The 16,812-nt window shown below is 41.8% G+C and overlaps 1 protein-coding gene across 1 annotated transcript in view; it reads right to left on the bottom strand.

The window, feature by feature from the left end:
• Window positions 1–16,812, bottom strand: part of GLIS3 (GLIS family zinc finger 3) — a 544,101-nt gene that overhangs the window by 512,858 nt on the left and 14,431 nt on the right. The window lies entirely within an intron of this gene.

The following is a 16,812-nucleotide window of genomic DNA, read 5'->3' as shown; positions in this document are numbered from 1 at the left end:
GTATTACTTTTGTAATTAAAAAAAAAACTAGACTAATACAAAATCTACCCATTCTCTCAATGATTCAGAGTAATGTACTGGGTGGTGCGCTAATGTACCTCCCCAAGGTGAAGTGCTCATTGCCTACTGAAATTCTCTGCTTTGTTAGTGTGGTTGCTCTTGGTAGTGTTGCTGTTGTGAATTTCATTCAATAAATATTTATGAGGCACCTATCATGTGCTGGCACTCTTCTAGGTGCTAAGGATGTATTAGTGACCAAAAAAGACAAAAACCTTTGCCTTCAAAGTTTTTCCTCAGATAAAAAATTTTGCAGTCTGTGCACCACCTTCACATGGCCACAACATACCTCATACAAGCAGTTATCCTACAAAAGCTCTCAGAAAGAGGCCACAGGTGTGTGTGTGTGTGTGTGTGTGTGCGCACGCGCACGTGACGTGTGGATGCACACAGACGTGGCTGGGTTATGTCTGGCTGGCATTCACATCAACAAGCCCATACAGTGAGGTCTCTATTCAGAGCAGATGAGATAGGTGTGTAAAAGATGCCTGTAACATGTAAAATCTTTGGAACAAGCAGAAGTCATCGTACAGAACTCAGTGTTGGCTACGTCTGCTGTTGCCCGCCCTCCTCCACTCCAGATCCCCTTCAGGATGGCTGTGGTTCAGCACACAGCTAGGTTCCTCAACCCCAAGCTGGCTGGATTTTTAAAAATGGCTGGGTGCCTAAGTCCTTAAAACTTGTCACTAGTCCCAACCTTGATATTTCCATCTGGTAAGACCACAGTGGCTTACAGAGACAGGAGGTTTGCCTAGTTCACCAAAGGGAGGTTACAGGTCCCTCCTCATTCTGGATTGTCATCCTACTTATCACTCCCTGGGAGCTGAAGTTCCCCACCAAGTCAAGTGCTAGAATTGTTCCAGCATCTACCAAACCCCAGAAGTCCACGCATGCCCACAGCTGTGCACACCCACACACACATGAATCTCCCTGCACACCAGCTTCTTCACAACCTCTTACACTAGATCCATGCTGGCGTGTGACTCATCAGACCTTCTATTTTCCTTCCTGCTTTGACCTTGCAGATTCACCTGAACTGCTTCTAGAACCACTAGCCCCAGGCAGTCAGAAACAGCTACTTAACCTGCTTTATAGCGAAGAGCAGGACAGATTTCTGCTTGTTATTTCTACTGTACTGAGACTCAGACCTACAATCTTCCTGGCTGACTTCTTTGAGTAGCTGCTCTCACCTTTTATCACCTTAATGATTCCCTCCCATCTGTAGAGAAAAAATAGCTTCTGACCAGTGACAGGAACAACAGACCCAATAAATGGTTTATTTAACATTTTGTAGAAAGAACTTGGGAGTACATGGTACCCCTAAGATGCCAAGGCCTGGATTTTAATTTAATTTTAAGACTAACATTTATTTTAAAAGGTAGAGTTGCCTGCTTTGGCCCTTGGGAGTACAATTAGCAGACATTGATTTCTGCTGAAGTTAACATCAAGAATTATTGAGCTGAAAAGTGCAGGCTGCCCTGGTCTCCACCTCAGTCAATATTTACCTTGAAAAATAATTAATCTTGATCTTAAATAAAAGCAAGCACCAATGTATGTGTGATTACTTGTTCCATGATGAGACAAACGTTGAAAAAAAAAAGGCACATGTATATGATTTTAAAGGAATACCACAACTGGCAAAAACTTAAATTACAAAAATGAAAGCCCACTTAAGAAATTCCTCCATCTCCTAATGAAGTCACTCCACTTACTCATACTTACTCATTTGCCTTATATGGGCAGTGCTCTTTGCTCCCAAGGAGGCAGCGGCTTTAAAACACTAGAGGCATCACCTAGTATGATTGCCCCCTCCCTGGCCTCATCCTGGTTTTTAGACAGCTTGACATCAAAGGGTTGTGTGTCTCAATGTCTCTTTCATGAGCGAAGAGGAACAACAACAAAAGAGCACATAACTGAGTACGTTTGGCTGCTACAAGGAAACCAGGACACATCTTGGAGACACCGTCATTCTCCCCAAGTCCCTGTGCATCTGCACCCAGAAAATACACACTCTGTAGCTCAAACCAACATGGCTGATAGCTAAGAAGGCTACTACAAATATTACTAGTAATATTCAATTGCTATCATTTAAATCACATGCATGAAGTTCTTGGCGTTTACCATGTCAACTTTGGGCTTTCGTAAGGATTATCTCATTTCTTCTTTACCTTCACCCCAGGAAGTCGGTATCACTGGACCTGTCTTAGAAGTGAGAAAAAAAAAAAAAAAAAACCCTCATTCTTGAGAATGGTGGCTGCTGACAGCTCCCAGCTGCCCCTCTTCAGGAACTGGCCTCTGAAGAAGGGAGCCACTTCACCCAAGGTGACACCCTCCCTTCCTGGGGGCAGCCTTTATGTAATAACCAGTAGATGGAGGGGAGTACCAAGGCCTTGGCCTCCTGTCTCCAGAAAGGACCCCTCTGACAATCCCAGGGGTTGTCTGAAATCTCTCCTGCAATTGCGGGGCAGTTCAACTTCTCCTTCTGCTCCTTCCTGCTTCCCTCACCTGTTAAAGCTGATACTCCCTTTCCCAGGGAGCCCAATCTCAGACAACAGTTCTCTTAGAAAACGACTTGGTGCTTGGACTCTTCTCTTCTGTACAGAGTGCAGCAAGGTTCCGCATGCTCGGAGATTTAGACTGACAGTGCTGTGGTGTGTGAACCATTCCTTGTTGGACGGCTCACGTAAGGGGTCAACATCAATCTTGGGATAGATCCTGGGTGGAAGTTCAAGCTTCCAGATTCCCACATTCATTCCGGGCCACTCGGAAAGCAGTCCTGACTTGATCTTGCAAACACGTAGTGGGAAAACTTGGCATCAAAGTCCGTGAAGGCTCCTAACCACATTTCCTGACCTTGATGTAGCATGATCATTTTATTACATCTTAAAACCCTCGATTTAAGTATCACTAGAAAATCTACGGCCTAATTTGAACTCCTTATCCTGATGTAAAGGGAGAGACCATAGAATCTTTCAATTTTTTATTTTGTTTTTACCAGTCGGGGATGTTATCTCTCTTGTCTCCATCCAAAAGGAATAAAATGTGTGAGCAGTTTAATAAGAACAATCTAAGTGAAATTCCAATGATGCACCGATACTCTCTCACTGGTAAAGCAGAAATTACAAGAGATGAACAGTCCGTGAAGGAGGATACATTTACTTACACGACACTGAATCACTAAAAAGTCCTCATCGGTCCCGCACCCCCACAATAACCCAATGTGCCTGAAGGGCCACCTGCCAAGACAAGATCCAAGACAACTCATTGTATATCAAACTCCCCTCTTTTCTCTGAAACCTGTGAAGGATTCTTTAAATGTGTTTTTGCCATGGACTTTTTTCCTTACTTGTTTCTTTCCTTGTTCCTTCTTTTTATCTTTCTTTCATTCTTTTAAAAAGAATATTCTCTCAGCTAGAAAGGAAAGCAAACTCTCATTTTTCTGCTGACTGGCTTGTGCACAACTGGAAATTATAAAAGAAATTGCTGTATCATTGATGTAGTAAGAAAACAGGAAGACAATTTTCATCCCAAAATGAGCCCTCTCAGCTGAAGCTCCCTTTGTAGTTGATGACCACACGCTTTCCATCTCGGCATGGGGCCAGTTTTATTAAAATCCTATAGCAACAGCTTATTTTTCAAACAACACTCAGAAAAGGCACTTTATGATGAATTTCCCCTGAAACTGCTCATGGTCATGTGTTTGGCACCCTCAAGGACTCCAATGGGAAAGGGATCTTACTTCACAGGGGCAAAGTCTGAATGTGATCCTTTGATGAAAAGCATTTGTTGGGCTCTCAGGTAACGCTCAAGCAAAGAGGCAGATGGGCACAAAAGCACAGAGGAACTAGGGACCCAGCTCTTCGTACATCACTTCCCTAAACAAAAAAGAGTAGACTCTGTGGGACCTAAAGAGCTTGCCAGGAAACTGAGCTATTATGCTGGAGAATGGTGGGAAAACCTAAAAGATGCCTATTTTTGAGAAACTGGATCAGAGACTCCTATTGATGAGTTAAAAGAAGAAAGGAGAGAGGAGGGTAGTGAAGGAGAAATACTGTACTTCAAAGAAAAAATGGAGGTCAAAGAAAAAGGAAAGGTAGAGGAGCAAAGAGAGGAGAGAGGTAGACCCTAATTCCTTATTTACTGTGTAATTTGGAGATCAGTTCCATTAATCCCAAGAGACAGCCTTGATCTAGAAAACCACCAGGAATAGAAAAACGAATAAACCATTACACCAAAGCTAGTCTTAAACAACTTGACTGCTTTAGCACCAAGTAACTAGAGAACTTTAGGACACAAATGATCAAAGTTAACCTGCCTCCATCCATCTACTGACTTATCTAGTTACTAATCTGTGACCAAATGCCCCTCACACACATACACACTGAAAAAGATACAAGATAAAATCTGCAATTGAAAACAAAAAAAGTAGTGATGACTTTTATTTTATAAAAAGTAGTAATAATAAATAATAAAGTAATTAAACTCCCTCAAGCATATTGACAGAGCACAAAAATCAAACACAAATTTTGGAGTAACGATAGTCTTGTCCCACAGATGTTTCTCAGTGTCTAAGCTGTTGGCACTGGAAGGCTCCTTAGTGGTCAGCTTCTGCAACAGTGTTCAATCCAGACTAGATTTTTTCCACCTCTGTCACATCCTCGGCAAATAGGTACTCAATAACACTTCCAACTGCACTGGTTTTTCATCTGTATCTTGGCTCTACTCATGGGAAGTTCACTCAATCCTTCTGTGCTAAGAATACAAACATACAAACGTCCTCCCTCTGTACCAGCTAGAACCACCCCACAAGGGCAGGATGGCTGGTGAAGTTAATAAATTGGGTTACAACAGCCTGTGGCAATTCTGCATGCGAGGATCCAGCGGTGTTAGCAGGTACAAGGAATCACAGCGAGACTCCCAGTCCAATATTACAAAAGGTTTCTGTGGTCCCCAAACCTTTGCTTAAATTCCCCTTTAGTAACTCTGGTCCAGACAGAATTCCTAAAGAGACTTGCACGTGTAAACCTACACAGCTGACAGAGTACGTGGTCAGGTCATAAAATCTGCCCTCCTGGGTTGAACCTTGGCTGAAAACTGAATGGAATTCCCAGGGCTCTCTCTGTGAGAGTGGAGAATGTTAAGATATCTTAAGATATCCTTGGGTTTGGGAGCCTGGGTGGCTCAGTGGGTTAAGCCTCTGCCTTCCACTCAGGTCATGATCTCAGGGTCCTGGGATCGAGCCCCGCATCAGGCACTTTGCTTGGCAGGGAGCCTGCTTCCTCCTCTCTCTCTCTCTCTGCCTGCCTCTCTGCCTACTTGTGATCTCTCTCTCTGTCAAATAAATAAATAAACAAACTCTTTAAAAAAAAAAAAGTTTAAAAAAAAGGATATCCTTGGGTTTACTGAAGAACTCCTACCAAACAGGACAGTCAATCCCTCTCCAAGCCTCTGTAGTCCTCTGGTCTCTCTCTCAAGTGAATTCTGAAACTTTAAATGAAACCAAGGACCACAGTATTTTTAGTTAACATTAGCAAACTTCTTCCTCTAAAACGGTAAACTTCAGGTGTGATATTCAGCCATTTTTAAGCATGAAGGTCCACTAATGGGAGATGGGTTACATTGCTTAAGTAAATGATGGTTCTTTCAGGCAAAAGAATTCTGCACTTCCAATTAAAATGGTGGAATAAACGGTGTTTACAATACATAATTAAGTGAATAAAATCAGGTTACAAAATAAAAACCATAGTATAACATCACTCATTTCTGTTTGAAAAATGTCTGTGTATGAAAGAAAGATAACTAAAGAGTTCCAAATGTTCCAAAATGCTAATAGTTTAACAGTGATTATGATTATTCTCTAAAAATGGGATCATGCTTTTCTTATTTTCTTCTTTACATTTTCTATCATACTTTATATATATATATCTTTAAGCAATATCATGTATTGCTTCCAAAATACAAAAACTATAAAGTTTTGGAATGAAAAGAAGTGAGATGCTCTTAACGTACAAAAAAGGTCCCTGTCCTTACAAGATGATTTCTTCATAAAAAAGGAGTTTCCGGGAACCTGGGTGGCTCAGTTGGTTAAGCAATTGCCTTTGACTCAGGTCTTGATCCTGGAGTCCTGGGATCAAGTCCCTCATCAGGCTCCCTGCTTGGTGGGGATCTGCTTCTCCCTCTGACCCTCGCCCCTCTCATGCTCTTTCTATCTCTCATTCTTTCTCAAATAAATAAGTAAAATCTTTAAAAAAAAAAAAAAAGGAATTTCCCATTTTGGAAGTCTCTGTTTCTGTGCAGGTCCTTCCCAGTCACTACCATCAAAAAGTAGCTCTGGTTTCCACAGGCATGCTGTCAAGTGCCATGTATGGGGCAGGGAAGGCAGTTAAAAGAGGGATGATTTAAGCATGTATAGAAGCCCAAGTGTGGATAAAAAACATCAAATCACACATAATGAAAACCTGTACTGCCTCTCATCACCCTGACTTGTTCATGTGGAGGGACAAAAGCTGTGATGCCAAAAACAGCATCGAACATAGACGACTAACCTACTCACAGCGCTGAGAAGTCCTGCTCTAGCTCACCCCACTCCACCAACTGCCAAAGTATTTCTTTTCCAGAATACAGGGGGGAAAATCACTTCGTGCTTCTTCTTCTTCTTCTTCTTTTTTTTTTTTTTTTTTTGGAATATCTAAAATGCCACCACCATGTATTCATTTGAATTAACCAAATCTTCACCTAGTATGCAGCCCTCACCCCGCCGCCCAACGAGGATCAAGGAGCTAGAAAGTTCTGGGTGCTCCTACAGTCACACAATAGAGTCTATTATGATCTCAGAGTAAATCAATTTAATAAAATTTCTTTGTTTCAAACTCAGAAACTTTCAGGTTTCATTCAAAAGTGTAGGAGAGAAAACTGGCTGGCAGGAGAGGTTCTAGGAAATGCTCTGGTGGGGAACTGAGGTCTGATCTTGGGTCTGAGAGTCCTGGGCACCCAGAAGAGAGGAAGAAGTAGGCCAAAGGGGCAGCGGAGAACATATGAAGGGTGATAAGTGTGGTTAAAGATAAACTTCACAATTTCCCAAGGCTCTATGCTATCCTTAGTTGTATTTAGCCAACCAAAGAAAATCAGACCACCTGCCTCTTTTAGATGGATTACTCTGATCATATACTCAGGCCAAATCATTATTTTCCAGTAATTTAAAACAGAAAAAAGAAATACTGAATTTTTTTCTACCGGTTGCCTAAACCTGAATACTCTCCAGTGAATCCAGCGCAACAAGTTGAAAAGTGAAAAAAACTTACAGCCTTTTCTTGGGATGGGAGGGAAAGGGGTCTATACCATGCCAAATAATTGGTTTGACTAGATTTTTCCTGCCTGAGATGACCCACAGTTTGGGTGTCATGAAGACACAGCCTCCCTGTTTCTTTCCTGTACTCAGCAAAAGAACGTTCCATTCCACGCAATTCATGAATTTTAAAAACCATGAACCTTCCTTCACATTCCGGAGGAACACAAACGTTTTCCTGTCAGAGCGCTGTTTGGAGCATAAATGCTCGAGTGATTGCGATGGTGACAGGGAGAGGCCTTTTCAGACTAAGTCTTTGTTCTGAGCTGGCTGAAGGCTCCAGCAGTAGGACTGCCAGTAGGGTTTGGACATATGGTTGAGCACAGAGAGAAGGGACTGAATTTACTAACCACCAACTGCCATAACGGCCCTGTGTCTGGAAAATGGCCAACTGTTGAACCAACTGCCAGTGCTACCATGTTGTCATTAGACAGTGAGCCAACAGAAAATTACAGGGCCATGGAAGACCACTAGCTCCCTCTTGTGGTAGAGCACAACAGCCAAGTCCTGCCACTTTTCCAGTAGGAGGACATCCCTGAATCACAGGAACAAAGGATGAAGGCACTTTCCGGAGCACCCTTATCAGCCCATTTGAATAGTGACCTTTATCTACACCTTTCCACAATGCTAACACCTACACCCTTCTAATTTTGATGACAAAAATCATACCGCTCCAAACTCAAAGCTCCCCAATGATTCTCTTTTGCCCTTCAAATTAACTTCCAAAATCATGACCATGGCTCATAAACCCCTAAAGATCTATATCTCCTGCTCACCTCTCAACTGTCACTCTCCTCCTCACTTTACATTTCTTGAAGTCTCCCCCTTTAGTGTTTTCACTCTTGATCGCTGCCCCTATTTGGAATAACTGTGACTTCCCTTCTCCACCTTCATCCCATCTCATCTGGCTAAATCTAATACATCTGTTCAGATTTAACTTAAATACCACCTCCTCCTAGAGGCCTTTCTTTATCCCCTAGACTAGGTCTCTCTGTTCAGTCTGAACGGAGCACCCCGAATGTCCTTACCCAAGCACTCATCACATTCAGTCATTTACTTAACATTTTTCTTCCCCACTGAAAGATGTTCTCTACGAGGGCAGATACTGTGTCTACTGTTCACACCCAACACACAGACTACACTCAACTGAAAGAATATGTTTGAAGCAGTAAATTCTAAAATGGAAAAAAGAAGTAATATATTAACACAGCAAGGAAAATATTATTATCTTAAATTTATAGTGAGGAAAGTGAAGCTCAGAGAGGTTCATGTGGCTTGGCCATTGCTATAAGGTCGAATGTGTCAAACCCAGAAGTCACACCCAAGTGTAACTCCAAAGCCAATGAACTTTCTACCACATGATGCTTCCTCTTAGGGAGCCCAAGTCAACCAGTCAATTCTTGTTTATTCATGTCAATGAAAGCATCACATGGCATGATTACTCTCAAATAGTGAATAATCCTAAAATCATTTCTATCAGGCTTTAGGTCATATTTCTTTTAGGTGGTGCTTTTTTTCTTCTATTTTAGAAGGGATTTCTTTTAATGTTCTCAATATCTCCAAAGGAAATATCTAAGTCATCCTGAGAAGCCCTTACTAGCGAGTTTTCCCAACCAGGAGGCAACTGAGCATCACGAGGCAGAGAAGAGAAAGAGCATTGGGTTAGGGGTCCACAAGACCCCAATTCTAAGGCAAGCACTGGTCCAAGCCTGAAGGACGACCTGGACTAAGCTACTTCATGTTTCTGAAACTTGGTTCCTCATCTTTGGAAAGAAGGTGGAAACACCTACTAGAATAGATTTCTAGGGATCCCTCTGTTCCCAAATTCTATTCTAATTTAAAGTGGAGGTGATCTCTACAAACTTGCTGATTTATACTTGAATAAGACAGTTATTTTGTTTGGTATTAAGAGACCTCCTTCTATACTTCAGTTAAAAAAATCAGAATCTTGTTTAACAAAGTCTTAATTAAACAGAGCAAACAATGCCCAAAAGAATATTATCTTCTTTTTTTCTGAAAATTCTCTCCAACTTCTCTATTTCTAAATGTAAAGGACGAGACTTGGAATTCTAATCAGATCCCAAATGGTGCTTACCTCCTTCCTTGCTATGCATCTCTTTGGAAATTGGTTTCAACTTTGAATTTTTGTACATTTCTCTAATATCATGAAGCAGACCTTGAGGTCCTCCCACTCCAACAATTCCTGATGGGTTGTTCAGCTACCCTTCTAGGTCTTCTGAAGACATCCCGGAGATGTGTTAAGAATCTCAGGAAGAAAAGACATATATCAAACCTAACTGTTCTCTGCAGTAAGTGACACATAGAGCCCAGGCCTTTCCTAGGCCTTTCCTAGGCCTCTCCTCCATGAAACGAGAGCAACAATACCAACTGTAGAGTTACTAGAAGTACTGGTTGCAATCCCCTTGTGTAAGGATTACTCAAAGGGTAAATCTATCACATTGTGTCTAGGGCTTCTCACTCTAATTTCTACCATAATTTCAAAATTGTCTTGAGAGGGTATGGTGTCATGAAAATAAACACTGGCCTCAGAATCAGAAGACCCAGATGTAGTCCAGGCTCTCTGATACACCCTCGCTGTAAGGACTTGGGCAAGTAGTTATCCCTCTTAAGGCTCTTATCTCTCATCCATACATAGAGGATTATAATATAATGGTATGTTGATCAAGTGTGCATACACCTGGAAGAGTTGGCTTAGATGCTAAATGAATAAATCAGAATCCCCAAAGACTGGGATTCACAAGGTGGAAATAGGAACCAGCTCTAAAGAGAGTTTATCTAATAATGACCTATGTTCATGGCCAAAAAGCAAACAACTAAAAAGGAAGCGTATAGTTATAGGAGAAAATGAAGGGAGAGAGAGTGAAAAGAATTGGAGACAGGAAGTAAAACACAAGTCAATAGCACACTGTGGTTATCCAAAAGTTAGTATTTTCATGGGCTCCTGTATTAGGGGAAAGCCTCCTGTTGTCCACAAGTCTTCAGACAAGTAAGCAGCATCACTTCCTCAGACTTTTCCATGATGAGCGCCCTGTTCTTCCAACCCTTCCTCTTAAGCCATGGCTTGCCATCTCATCACCACCCCAGAGTCGGGTGCTTCTTCTGTGGTTCTTGTTAGATTTTTGGTTGCTTATACAGGACTTTCTCTCTCTTGGATAAGTATCTCTTTAGATTTGGTTCACGCAGTTCATTATCCCAGATCGTCAAAATCTTTAGGGATTTTTAATTGCTCACAGTCTCTTCACTCTGGATGGTGATAGGCTCTCAAACTGTGGCTCATATAGAAGGACTGAGGGAGTGAGTGGGGGCTACATAACGTCAGGTTTTTCCGTCACATAATGTCAGGTTTTCTAGACATAAACCACACTACATTTAACATGTGTTCTATATGTAATAAACACATATGGAATTATTTTATAGAACATAAATATATAAATAGAAATATATTTCTTATTTAATTATTCTTTCTTTCAGCTAAGGAATAGAGATCAACCATATTCCATGCACATTTCCTGAGGTAATTAGTCCTCAAGTCAACAAGACTTATTATTTCACCAAGACTCTAGAGAAGGAATTAGAATGCTGTGGGGAATTGAAAAATAAACAGCAGTCCTGGTCCTGCTTCCAGAGAGGGGGACCTGAAAAAAACACATATGAATATATAGAAATCACAAATAAGTGAAACTCCAACAGATAAAACATAGAACTCCTCCAAACTAGATGCAGCATAAAAGACACGCATCTTTGTAAATTAATTCAAAGATGAATTATCGAAGGGACATATCCCAAATGTTAACAGTGACCCAGGACAGGTTAAATTCTACTTTGCATTGACTTTTCATTTCATTCATCTGTACTGTTGAAAATTTTCATTTTGTGAAAAGAAAAAATATAATTTTTTAGTTCTTAGAAAGATTTACATATAAACTGTGGTCAGGGCTGTTTCCCAGGCTTGGCATTGCCTCTGTTCCTCATGAGAGGAAACACAGTATTTCCACCTGCTGACTCAGTGCATGCCCAAGACAAAGCTTGATGGATTGGGAGAGAAGGCATTTAAGTAGCCCCAGCACATTATCTGGAACTACTGAGTGACTCCTTCTCGTGGGCTGTCCTCCCAGCGGCACCCCACTTCTACTGAACACCTCTTCAGTCTGAAACCCCAGGCTCTCCTCCCTATATCAGTTCATTCTTTCCTTCAAGGTTATGCTTGTGGGTCTATGTTGCTCCACACACTCTCTGTGGATGGAGTCCTGCCCACAAAATCCCAATGCAGTAAAAGCAGTTTTGGTGTTTTTCCCTGCCTAGACTTGCTATTAGGACCCCCTGCCCCCCCACCCCCAGTGTGGCCCTTCCTGCTGATCTCTCATCAGGATCTACTCGGTATTGGACTATTGTAACAGCCTTTCCAAATGGACCGGCCCTTGTCTCTACCACACCCACTAAGGGCCTATGGCCAAAGTCATCTTTACGAAAACAGAAAGCACCCCATGCTACCTCTCTTAACTCTTTCCAGTGGCTCCCCATTCCCAAAACTAAGTTCAAATTTGTTGCCTGGTCCAAGTCCCCTTCAAGACCTGACCATCTGCTGAAGGGACAGGCTACGTTCCAGTCCTTCTGTATCCTGCACAATAAATGTGGATGGAACTGACCTGTGTTTCTTTGGATGCTCAACTCTGTCCATCTGCACCTTTTTTAAAACCATTTTCTGCAGCTGGTCTGTTTCAGGCCCAATTTCCCCCAGCGCCCATGGGTAGTTCTGGTGCTGAGGCCTGTCCCGCACCCCCTCTTGTAGGAGTCTCTGTTATTTTGAACATGAAGCTACACAACTTCCATTCAACCTACTCTGCTTATGCTATGAAGGGTGGATGGAGTGCCAGCCACCGAGACAGGAGGAACTAGTCTAGAAGACACTCATGAAGCTCAAGCTTCATGGGCATACCACCTATGCAGCTGCACAAGGCCTCTGCTCCATGGGGCCCTGTGCTGGGTTTAATGCTCTGCTGTTGCCATCCTAAAACTTGCATGTTAAGTTGCTTTTTTTGTTATTGAAGTGCAGTTGACACACAATATTACATCAGCTTCAGGTGTACAGCTTGATTTGACAACTATGCTCACCGCAAGTGTAGCTACAATCCATCACCACGCGACGCTATTACAATGCCACCGACTACATTCTCTATGTTGTACCTTCCATGTCTGTGATTTATTCCTTCCATAACTGGAAGCCTGACTTCCACCATACCTCATGCATTTTGCCCATCTCCTCATCTCCTCCCATTATGCAAACACCAGTTTATTCTTTGTATTTATGGGTCTGTTTCTGCCTTTTTTGCTTGTTTTGCTCTTCAGATTGCACATAAAGTGAAATCACATGATATTTGTCTTTCTCTGACTTACTCACTTAGCACAATATCCTCTAGGTCCATCCACATTGTTGCAAATGGCAGGATGTCATTCTTGTCTATGTTTGAGTATACTCCAGTGTGTGTGTGTGCACGCACGTGCACATATTCATTCATCTGTTGATAGACGCTTGAGCTGCTTTCGTGTTGGGCTATTGTAAATAATGTGGCAATAAACATAGGGGTGCATGTATCTTTCTGAATTAGTGTTTTCGTTTTCTTTGGGTAAATACCCAGTAGTAGAATTTCTAGATTATATAGTATTTAACTTTTATATAGTATTTAATATTTAATTTTTGGAGGAACCTCCATACTATTTTCCCCAGTAGCTGTACCAATTTACATTCTCATCAACAGTGCACAAGGGTTCCTTTTTCTCCAAATCCTTGTCAACATTTATTTCTTCTTGTCTTTTTGATGCTAGCCATTCTAACAGGTATAAGGTGATATCTCCACTGGTTTTGATTTCCATTTCCCTAATGACTAGTGAACTTGAGCATCTTTTCACGTGTGTTTGTCGGCCATCTGTATGTCTCCTTTGAAAAATGTCTATTCAGCTCTTCTGCCCATTTTTTAATTGTTTCTTTGGTGTTGAGCTATAGAAGTTCTTTATATATTTTAGATATTAATATTAATCCCTTACTGGCTATGTCATTTGCAAATATCTTATCTCATTCAGTAGTTTGTCTCTTCATTTTGTTGATGGTTTCCTTCACTATGCAAAAGCTTTTTATTTTGGTGAAGTATAGGTGTTGTTGTTGTTGTTGTTGTTGTTGTTGTTGTTAAAGATTTTATTTACCTGTTTGATAGAGAGAGAACACAAGTAGGCAGAGCGGCAGGCAAAGGCAAAGGGAGAGAGAGAAGCAGTCTCCCCACCCAGCAGGGAACCCAACGTGGGGCACTATCCCAGGACCCCAGGATCACGACCCAAGACAAAGGCAGCACCTTAACCAACTGAGCCACTCAGGTGCCCAATGAAGTATAGTTTATCTTAGTTTTTGTTTCTCTTGCCCAAGGAAATAGATCTATAAATAGGCTTCTAAGGCCAATGTCAAAGAGACTTCTGCCTATGTTTTCTTCTAGGAGTTTTATGCTTTAGATCTCACATTTACTTCTTTGATTCATAATAATTTTATCTTTGAACTTCAGTCATGTAAGTGAAATCTGATGGAATAATGGAGCATAAGCATGAGTGGAGGAGACACACACAACATGCACGTCTGTCACTGTTCCTTGCTGCTGTGTCTGTATACAGCATTTGCAACGCCGTGTGAGTACAGAATCTACATGCGTGGAAGTTCAGGAAGACTCGAAAGAGTACAAAGTGAGCATGTTACATCTACTGACACCTTAGGCCACTCTTTCCACTTGAACCAGAGTTTGCTTTGAATATAGAAAGAAGACAGAAATACGAATGACCAAGGACCTATCGTATTCTTTCTTAATCATGTTACTTCCCAGGATTAGCCAACCACTTATGCTGAAAATGATGTCATAGAAGGAAAGGGAAAAGTAGGGCAACCCTCAGCTCCTTTTCCTTTAAATTCTTCCTTACTTATCAGGAGAGAATGTTGGTAGAATGTGCACATATCAAGAAGAGAAACTGAAGAGCTGCAGTAGCTTTATGTGGTGATTCCACTATTCTAGTAAGCACAAACTAGATACGCATGTACGAGCTATGAAACACAAATTGTATATAACAACACCGATTCTGCATACAAGTTAAACACTCTCATACTTACATTTAAAACTGGCATTATACAATGTAATAATAAATGGTAAAATTCAGGCTAATAATTTAAGCTTTTAATTTTCATTGCTTAGAATGGCATTAAACAGCAAAGTTAAATTTAAAACACCAAATCCAGAGAAACTATAGAAGAAAGAACGATGTGTTATATTTTAGTAACTTTCATGGCACTTCTTTCCTGCTTTTTAAACCAAGGGTTCCTGTACTTTTATTTTGCACTGAGCCCTGCAAATTACATAGCTGACCCTTCACAGGCAAAAAGGAACCAGTTACTATCCTGATTACCACCAAACCCCAAATGACACTTACAATGGAGAAGTGAGGGCTTACTAAGTGCCTACTGTGAGTTGTGTTTTGGCCGGATTGAAGACTAAACTATCATTTCCAGTGGTGGAATTCAGAACAAGATCCTTCTTCCCTAATCCAGGACCTTTCACACAAGAAACACAGTCTTAACAGAAATGAACCAACACTACCCAGAGAGAGGGACATACCCCAGCCCAGGAGACATAAGAGCTACAGACCTCATCACTCCAGGCAGTGCATGCTGGCGGAGGTGGGGGGGGAGAAGCACCTTCCTGGGGTTGGGTGCAGCCATCTACAGTTAGGAAAGAGGCAACAAGTCTACCAGTGACTTCCAGCAGGTTTATCACCAACGGCAAGAGCCACTGGATACATCCCGCTGTCGCAGGCTGCCTCAGACAGAGAGTCAGAGGTTGTAGTCAGGATTCAATGGAATACAGCTGGGCATTCATGGAATAGGCCACACGCAGACAGTAATCTTCCCCCAAAAAATCACCTTCATCATCATCATCATCATCATCACACAGCACTCGCACTAACTACTAGACTTCAGGAAGCTCCTTCGAGAAAGCCTCCTAGTTTTAACTAATTTAGTTAAATTAGACTGTCTGATAACTAAAGGGAGAAAATCTTTTTACAAGCAGTATTTGCTTAGAGGGCCTATACTTGTTAAAATAAATGATTTTCCTAGTGAACCTTAAAAATGGAGTCAAGAATTGGGGAAGGTGCTAAAATGATGATAGCTCATCTAACGCCTGACGGAGTTGTGTTCTCATTCCACCCATACTCTTCTCACCCCTGACACCAGGGCAGATGTCACTCCACGTAGTAGATGACTTCACTGTCCTTCCCCAGGCTCTGATGGACAGTGAATTCTCAGGGCCAGGGATGACGGCGGCTCTTTCTATCCACCTCAGTACTTCACGCACAGACTCATCCTAGTAGCACTGCATAAATGCTTGCAGAAGGCAAAAAAAAGTGTCATCAAGAAAAATACAAGTTGGATTATTAAATGCCACATCTGAGAACCAGACACCACCCCTAGGAAAGTGGTTTCTGTGTCCCCTAAATTCCAAATGTATGAAAACATGGAGCCCTGTGATTTACAAGTTTTGAAAAGCTGCTTAGTTTCATGAAACTGGACTAGGCTGGCACCATGATGGGATGTGGGGAAGGCAAAACACCATCCTCAGACGTCACTATCTGCTGCATTAAATGGGGAAAAGGAGCAGTTAGAGGCTCCCTCGCCCTGTAGGTCTGGGTAATCCCAACTTCAGAGTCCCCTGGGAGATTAGGGTTCTGTGGGCCCACTGAAGACTTACTGAACCAGAATTTGGAAGTGGCCTAGAGGGACAAGGGTTAGTTAAAGCTCTCCCATGTGATTCCAATAGAGCTGATCTGCAAACTAGCCTTTGGGAACCACTAGTCTAGGATGACAAACTGTTGAAGCTGTTTCTGAGGCCCATCTCCATTCAGAAGAAGAATCAATTTGAACCACGTAAGTGTTACACACAAGACCTGGACAAATTCTCTTTCTGGGGTCTATAAAAAACCTCTTAACACTCAGTGTGAAATTAACAATTTTTCTTTATCTGGGGCAAAACATGGATTTCCAAACTGTGACTATAAACAATTTACACCACACATGTACACCTTTCTGTCAGACACGTTTCACATCTTGCAATAAATGAACAGGTGGTGGGGATGCTTTCAGGTAATGTAAGAAATCTCGGCCCAAATACATACCTCTGTTATTTAATTTTCTACTCTTGTCCAGAGAAGGACCTGCCCATTGCAACCGCTTCAGTGATGCTGCTTTCTGATTAGCCGTTGCAACTGCCAAATAGTTCTGCTCCAAGAGTGGTTACAAAAAGAGAACAGCTCCCCTCCTTTGAGGCAATAGCTATTATGGGCAAAACCCTCTATGGCCCACTTTC

The sequence above is a fragment of the Lutra lutra genome, chromosome 13 (genome assembly GCF_902655055.1).
Source record: "Lutra lutra chromosome 13, mLutLut1.2, whole genome shotgun sequence".
NCBI lineage: Eukaryota > Metazoa > Chordata > Mammalia > Carnivora > Mustelidae > Lutra > Lutra lutra.
Note: the sequence above shows the minus strand (reverse complement) of the source record. Positions and strands in the feature narration are given on the sequence as shown.